Genomic DNA, 7,967 nt, shown 5'->3' on the forward strand with positions numbered 1-7,967 from the left:
CGACAACGAAAAAACAAACTCAGTGCCCTTCCACTCTATAAAGAACGATCACCAGCGAAGCTGTGTGTGAGAGCCCCTTAATGGCGAACTGCATCTCCGCCGCGGATCGACCCGGCATTGCACTGTCTTCGGGATCGGCCCACATTTTGTGTCTACACAAGGACACAATCCTGGGGAACTAGCCCTTAACAGCTTCGCTGTAATTCGCTCCAAGAATTGGTTACGTCGTTGCTCTCTCGATAGATTAATTAATGACGACGACGACAAACGAGAAAGCAGTGGCACGAATGCGTTCGTGCGATAGCGCCGAGTGGCACCAACAAGCCAGCTGTGGAAGAAGGCCAAGACGCTGGGGCCAATCCTGAAGATGATAGTTTAGTGCCACGACACGGACATGATCCTGGAGGAACTCGCCCTTAACAGCTTCTATGTATAAAAATGGTAGAAATGTGGCCATGCAATTAATACTGACTAGTAAGAAAAATGTGCCGAATAAATAAGAAGGTGGAAGCTTCTCGATTCATTGAGCGGTTAGGAATACGAGCTGATACATCTCACGTCTGCAATTATTCTTTTTATATAATCTGTTAAATTTCACCGAAGCAGCGAGATATCGCAGTATGTGCTTCCGTGCCCTTGAGATTCATCGTTAGTTGAACGCGATGTTGCATGATGTTGTGAAATTGTGCCTCGGGGGAGGCCGGCAATTCGGGGGGCCGACAGGTGGGGGGGGGGGGGGCCTGAACAGGCGCCCTGGTGGGAGAGGTGGGCGCGCAGTTGACTTGCAGACTAGGAGCACCGGCTGCTAGCAGTATTTTTGAGCGCGCCACCTTTCTAGTTCGAAGGCTTTTGCATGCAGCGCATTCTCGCTTCTGAGCACGTGAACTTTTTTTTTTTCATTTCATTTACTTGCTCGTGCCTCCAGAAATGAATGGAACAATGATCTGTAAATGTCTTCACGAACGTGTGTGAACGTCTGCTGGGCACGCGCATCGCCTTTTCTTTCTTTTTCTTCTCAAGGGTTCGTGGAGAGCTCACAGCTGTCCGAACCGCCGGCCACAAAGATTATTCCTATACAAGGGCACAAAAAGTCATTATTTTATTTATTTAATTATTTAATTATTTATTTATTTATTTATTTATTTATTTATTTATTTATTTATCCTTATCATGAATTTTCAGAGGCATTACGTAAGAGAGGAGGAATGAAGACGGCTTCTTTTTGACGTGACAAAATTAGTTATCAGAACATCACATAGAAAAAAGAACAGGAAGAGATAGCGTTTACGAAATGGCAAATATAGTATCGGTACGTTAAATTGGAAAGCGAGAAAAAGGAGGAAATGATGCCTTGGGAAAGAGTATACTTCAAATGTTTAGACACGATGTTTAGTTAACTTTTCCTGGGGGTGGTTTATGATCAATGCACGAATCTATGTTTTCCCGAAAGGCTATTCTAGTAGGTTTTCTTCCCCTTTAGATTTCTCAATTTCGCGCTTCGCTTCTAAGGTGAGGAAGATGGATGGCCTTATTTGTTTGTTTGTTTTTTGTCTTCGTCGCGAAGAACGCACCTCTGGATCGTAAGTAACGAAGCACGTAATTCTCGCTCAAAGCTTTTTTACGATGTCGTAAGACATACGCTTACAAAAAAAAGGAGCGCACAATAATGGGGAGCCTGTGCACACACTCCCGCGCGTGGGCGTGCGTTCCAGGATTCCCTAGGCCCGACGTTGTTGGAGTTGTTGACTACGGACGCGACTCACGATTCAGCCGCATCGAGCAAACTCAAGAACTCTTGTTTGTTCTTCTCCCGCGAAGTCTGCTTGGGTGATCTATATCGCCGCGGGGGCGTTTCCATCTCGGGGTAGAAGGTTATCGGTCGTTAACCTCCGCTCACCGGCAAACAGAGACGATGTCCCGGTTTGGCACCCCCTCGACAACCCCGACCGCCTCCTCTCCCTTACCTCTCTCTCTGCCCCGCAAGAGTCGCACAACCACCTAGCCCTACACTTTGGTTTGGCCTAACTCTCTCTCAAAGTAATGTTCGTTTAATATATTACGCCTCTGTTGCATACGAACTGTCTTTGACAGGGTGAAATGCTCATATCCATCCATTTAGAGTTAAGCCTTGGGAGCTCGCTGAGAAGCCGCGACAAAAAAAAAATAAAAAAATAAAGCACTTAAAGCGACTTAACGTCGAGTGAGTTTACAGGGATTCATAGTGCGGAAAGGAATGCATTGTAAAATGGGTGAGTAAATACAACAGGGACAGCGCAAACGCCGTCTATCAACTGGAACGTAACACAATGACGAAAAAAAGAGAAGGAAGATGCAAAAGGCTATCTCCGCCACCGCAAGGGAAGGCAGCGCCGATCTGTCAATCACAGACACGTGTCGGCAGTCGCGAAGGGCCACTGTTTGGGCGCGACAATTGTAGCTCTTTGTGCGGCGTATTTCAGGGCAGACTTATGCATGTGCTACTGCTATAATCGATATGCTACTACACGACCCATAAGGCGCACTTTTTATGTTTGGATGAAATTATAGCGTCTGCAAATTATGGAGCGCACTTTCAATCGCGACAGTGCACCGAAATGTTAGACGCTGTTTCGCCAATCAAACAATCGTTCGTGCTGAATACCATCTGATTGATGTCAGCGACCTGTCCGCCCTACATTAAAGCGGCTGCACTGAAAGGGAACCACTCCTATACAACTTACAAACGTATTGATCTTCCTTACATAACAACTGGCTGGTCTTGTTTTGTCGCTCAAATGCTCTTTCCCTTTCTCTGTATGGTGTAGCGTCATCTTTCCTAATTCCAGGCGTAAACATAGCATTGACCAGTAATCGACTACCCAGCTTCTTAGGTTTGTGTCACAGATAGGTAATGTAAGGAATTCCTCCGTTTATGCTCTCTACGTTGTCACGCACTATGCATGTGCGCTAAAATTGAGGGATATGTGTAAATAGTGGTACGCATTTTATTACTCGACTGTTTTGCGGCCTCTAGAGAAGGCCGTGCATCGAGGGTATGTTAAAGATCTCCTGGTGGTAGAAATTAATCTGGAGACACCCACTACGGCGCGCCTGACAATCAAATCGTGGTTTGAGCGCGCAGAACCACAGAATTCAATTTGCTGCCTCTCAAAGAACAAGTTAAGAAAAGAAGCCACGTCAAATGCCAGCATCTCGAAAGGATGATTTGTCATCGTCAAAACTTTAACAAAGTCGACTGGTCCAAACGTTGGGAGCGCACAAAGGCCTCTTTACGTCTCTTATTTCTCCTTGGTTCCCTTATTAGAAGTCCCCGTCTTCCATGTATACAATACCCCTTTCGTATACTGGGAAATAAAGTGGTGGCAGCTGTGCTATTGTAGGTTACAGCACAGTACAACACATCATGCATCAGAACATCGGGAAGTATAGCATACCCTGTGTAATGTGTCTTAGCAGAAGTAACATATTTGGTGACGTAAGTACGTGTACAGCCAATGGAAGTCTGAGAATACTTAGGCGACACAAAGGGTGCGTTTGAATAAATTTCGTCTGTTTCCCTACGCCATATAGTCGTTGAGAGTAAGCACCGCAGGGTTCTTCTGCAGTTCCTGCATTAAGGCTTGAGCGCATTTGGTTTAGTATGTTAACCTGCGCGACAGCCTGTGCACTACGCACGACAAGTAAGATAGCTTTCGGCATTTGTTGCACAGCAATACCATCCCAGCTCTTCCGCTGCCTCTGGTCGCCGAACAGCTTGTTTCGACATTCGGGCCGCCATATTGGTGCCCACATATACACGTCACTCTCTCGTGCGCGCCAGCGCACGGGCATTTGCCGGCGCACGTGCGCATTGGGGACAGACGGACACGCAGTCGCAGACGCAGAATGACGCATTAAATGGAATAGTGTGTGCGTGTCTGCGTGCAAGAGAGAGAGAGAGAGAGAGGCACACGCGGGCTAATTCATGAAGCCGTCAGCGCGCTCCTGGCCACCTAATCAGCTTCCCCCCAAAGCTTGTTCATCGCGCGTTTTTCGGATCTGGAGGGGATCATTTCCGCAGGGTTTGCCGGTAGCGTCGACTCTCGGGGAGTAAAAATGACGGTGTTTACGCTCCCAGACATTCACATACGCACACTCGCACACGACACGCGCCCACGCTGGCGCGATCGTACAACGACCCCGAGGCAACAAGCGCCAAAAAGGCACCCGAGCGCCAAACAGCCCGGTAGCGGCTTTCCGCCCACTCCTCCGAACCGTGTCTCCACTCCATTCCTGCGTCACCTGCTCCCCCATCCCTTTCCCTCTACCTCCATCTTTTCGAGCAACAGCGTCCCAATGTCCTTTCCACGGGATCCTAAAAGAGCCCCGGCTTTGCGCTCCATTCCGGGAAAAAAAAAAAAAGAAAGCTTGCGCGCTCTCACGTCGTACAAGTTTGTGCCAACGGCTAGCTTTAGCGGCAAAGCGACAGTGCCGCCACTGGCTCTTGGCGTCACTCGTTTGATTCACTGCCCTTTTCTCGCCATTTCTCTCTCTCTCTCCCTCAATACTATCGAAGTGAGACGAGAAGGAAAAACGCGCGAGGATCACGTGTCGTCGAGCGCCCACGCTCGACGGCGGGCCCGCGCCGGCTCCTCGAAAACCTGGTGCGTCGTCGTTTCCAGCGGCGGCTCTGGAAACTCGATGCCCTCTCGCAGTCTCTCTCTCTCTCTCTCTCTCTTTCTCTATCTGTTCCCTTATTTCTTCTTCATTTTCACGCTTTGTTCATTTCGAAGCGATGAAAAGAGTCAAATTGGTTCCCTTTCCTCTCTCTCTCTATCTCTCTTCTTTGTTTGAAAAGCGAGCGAGTCTGGCGGCGACACCTGTTGCTGGGAGCGCGCGACTAAATCTTGCGGCGACGTTTTCCCTTTGAGCTTGCGCTCTCACCGTGGTGGGCGTTTGCGCCCGGCATCCTCGTCGTCGTACTCGGTTCTGTCCCTGCTGCGCGGCGCCCCTGTCGGCACTCGCGGCCGATGTATGGCGCGATCAATAATGGAAAGCGCGATTCTCTATGCGACGCGTTCCGTCTACGGGAAGTTGGCAGCGCTCGAAATCGTACCGTTTGCCGAGTTGCGTTCGTACGTGGCCGTTCGAAAAGCGAAAGCTGCAGTTAGAATCATTCGATGGCAACACTCCTGGAGGAAGGGGACCGGAATTCTATGGAAAGTATAAGCAACTCGGGGCAGAGGGTAAGAGGAAAGGTAACGCGCCACCTATTCCACGCGACATGACTGGAAAGCATGCGAGGCTGAATGCTTGGCGAAAGGTCAAGGTTAGCCGACGCACTGCCTCGGTAAAGTGCGGTGATGCCAGGTTCGACACCAGGACGTGAGCCAGCCTTTGACATGCAAAGCTTTCTCTCCGAGCAACCCATGTCATAATGAATGAATGAACAAATTAACGAATTAACGAACGAACGAATTAACCAGCGAATGAAAGACGGACGGACGGACAGACGGACAGACGGACAGACGGGTAGATAGATAGATAGATAGATAGATAGATAGATAGATAGATAGATAGATAGATAGATAGATAGATAGATAGATAGATAGATAGATAGATAGATAGATAGATAGATAGATAGATAGATAGATAGATAGATAGATAAACAGGCCGTCTAGAAGCGAGTCTGGTTCGCTATAACCTGCCAGGGTTGCCTGGTTTTGTCACCTTTGGGAGTAATTGTTGGCCAATTTTGAAGGCTTGTGGAGCCGCGGTAGAAAAAGAATTACGTTGGTTACTTCGATACTTTCATGGGCACTCCTTAAAGCAACATATTCTGGTGGAAACTACGAATAAACTAGACCTATTATAATGCTGAAATAGTACTTCAATGTACTAAACCTCCTGGGACACGCGAGATATGCAAAGGCAATCAGTGTTATTGTAAGAAAGTATTTGCTTCAAGCGGGTGACCAACCTCTTGCATATTGAACACTCAAGCCGGATTGAATATTTAGTTTGGACTGCCGGCTTCCGGACACTCCTGAAAGTAACAATTCCCGAGCAGGAGAAGGATCGCCAAGGCAACCGCAGCTACATTTATGGCTAAACTCCAGTAGTGGCTTATTTGTCAAGTACACAGTTGTACCCGATTTCGTAGTCACTGATCAATGTGAACGCTTGCTCGCTCAGTTATATAAGCAATCATTGCCTTCTTAGGATTTCTTGCCCCTGGAGAAATAAATACGCCAGTGAACGTAACTATATATTGCTCTACAGTTACGAATTTTGCCATCTGCCCAATTGTAGTACTATTTTTCGATCATTTGTCATTGTATTCCTATGCCACCAATCAATTTGTGGAGGACCATGGAGAGCTGGCAGCCTATATTTGTCCTGTAATATAATTAATGCGTTCAAGTTGTATATTTCCTGCAGTCAAATTTAAGGAAGAGAAGGTGGGCCGCGAATGAACACTATCAAGATGTTCCTCATAAATGTATTTCGTCGCCTGCGAATTCCAAAAAGAAAGGGTGCACCGAGCTTCGTAACGCGTGTTTTTCGACGAATCCAGGGGGTGCTCAACGAAACTGTAGCAAAAGGAACATTTCCAGCTACGGAACCAGCAATGTTTTTTTTCTTACGTGGTTGCCCATGACTCTAAATTAGCAACTCTTTTAACTACTTTCTTAGCCTTCTGCCGCCAGCTAGCTACTTTCCCAGAGATCTTTTTTTTGCGTACCTCTGACATTTCGAATCCTGTGCCCTGCACAGCGGAAAGCCGGGTCAGAGAAGAAAAGAGCAGTGAGAAGCACTAGCGTAATGAACATGTGAGGCTATGCGTCATGTATAGAGCTGGCCAGTGCACCCACTCGAATCCAGAAATGTTGGCAACGTCCGCGTTTCTTCGGGAACTAGCAACACGCGCAAAGCGTCGCAGGCTTACAAATCTCGATCTCTAAAACGTTAGCCCCTCTTGTGCCTTTGTTATCGGTAACCACGCGTTGAGACTTACGTAAATCGACTAGATTAGTCTTTGGGCCCTTAAGATTTAGTCGAATTGGCACAAACTAGTATGTTTTTTTTTCTTAAGCTTTCTGCAGCCTAAGGGAAAGGGAAAGAAAGGAAGGAAGGACAGTAGATGATATCTCTGGCTGGTTGCTCTGCACTGAGGAAGAGAAAAATGGGTTAGAAAACATTAGACAAAAAAAAAGCGCGAAAGAAGACACTAATTAACTCAGATCAGCTAAAAGCGCTGTCGCACTCAGTGCGTCCAGGTGTCAACCTGGCGCACAGTTTCACCGTGTCAAACAGTTATATAAAGTCCGTCGTCCAGTCCAGTACCTCATCTAAATAACGCAGCACCACGTTGAAAGCCGCTCGCGCTGATGTCAATCGACACCGATGCTCAAGAGTACTAATTACTGACTGTGCAGGGACGACTTTTGTACTGCTTGTTTTTAGTGTTGTCAAGACCGCTGTTCTTCGCACCTTAAAGTGAAGCCATCCACGAAATAAGGTGTGGGTTTATCTTGCAGCGCTCGTGAAAATGAGGGTGAGCTGTTGAACGACAACAACAACAAGTGTTATCAAGGGGTGCTGGTGTTCCTCCTTCAGTGTGGATTTTCGCTTTCACAAACTACCTCCACCTTCCTGGTTTCCCCAGAAACTTCGTTACTTCTTCGATTCTGGTCTGCCTCAGTGCTACTTTCCGTCCTTCGAAGATCAAAGGCTTGACCTCCGCACAACTCTAAACCAGCTAGGCGGAAGACCTTTCTCGTTGGACATTGTCTTAGGGCCATCGTCTCACATATCACAGCTGCCGTAGGCAGCAAAGCTGCTATTTCTGAAGAGTGCAGGACTCAGCGACTGTCTGTGATGCAGAGTAGCGAATTTGCACTACGTCGACGACGTTGAAGCTGGTCTTTCTCACCTTCTCTTGACGGCCCCTTCACCCCCGTGCAACTGCGCTGAGTCCTGGTTAA

The sequence above is a fragment of the Dermacentor andersoni genome, chromosome 3 (assembly GCF_023375885.2).
Source record: "Dermacentor andersoni chromosome 3, qqDerAnde1_hic_scaffold, whole genome shotgun sequence".
NCBI classification, from domain to species: domain Eukaryota; kingdom Metazoa; phylum Arthropoda; class Arachnida; order Ixodida; family Ixodidae; genus Dermacentor; species Dermacentor andersoni.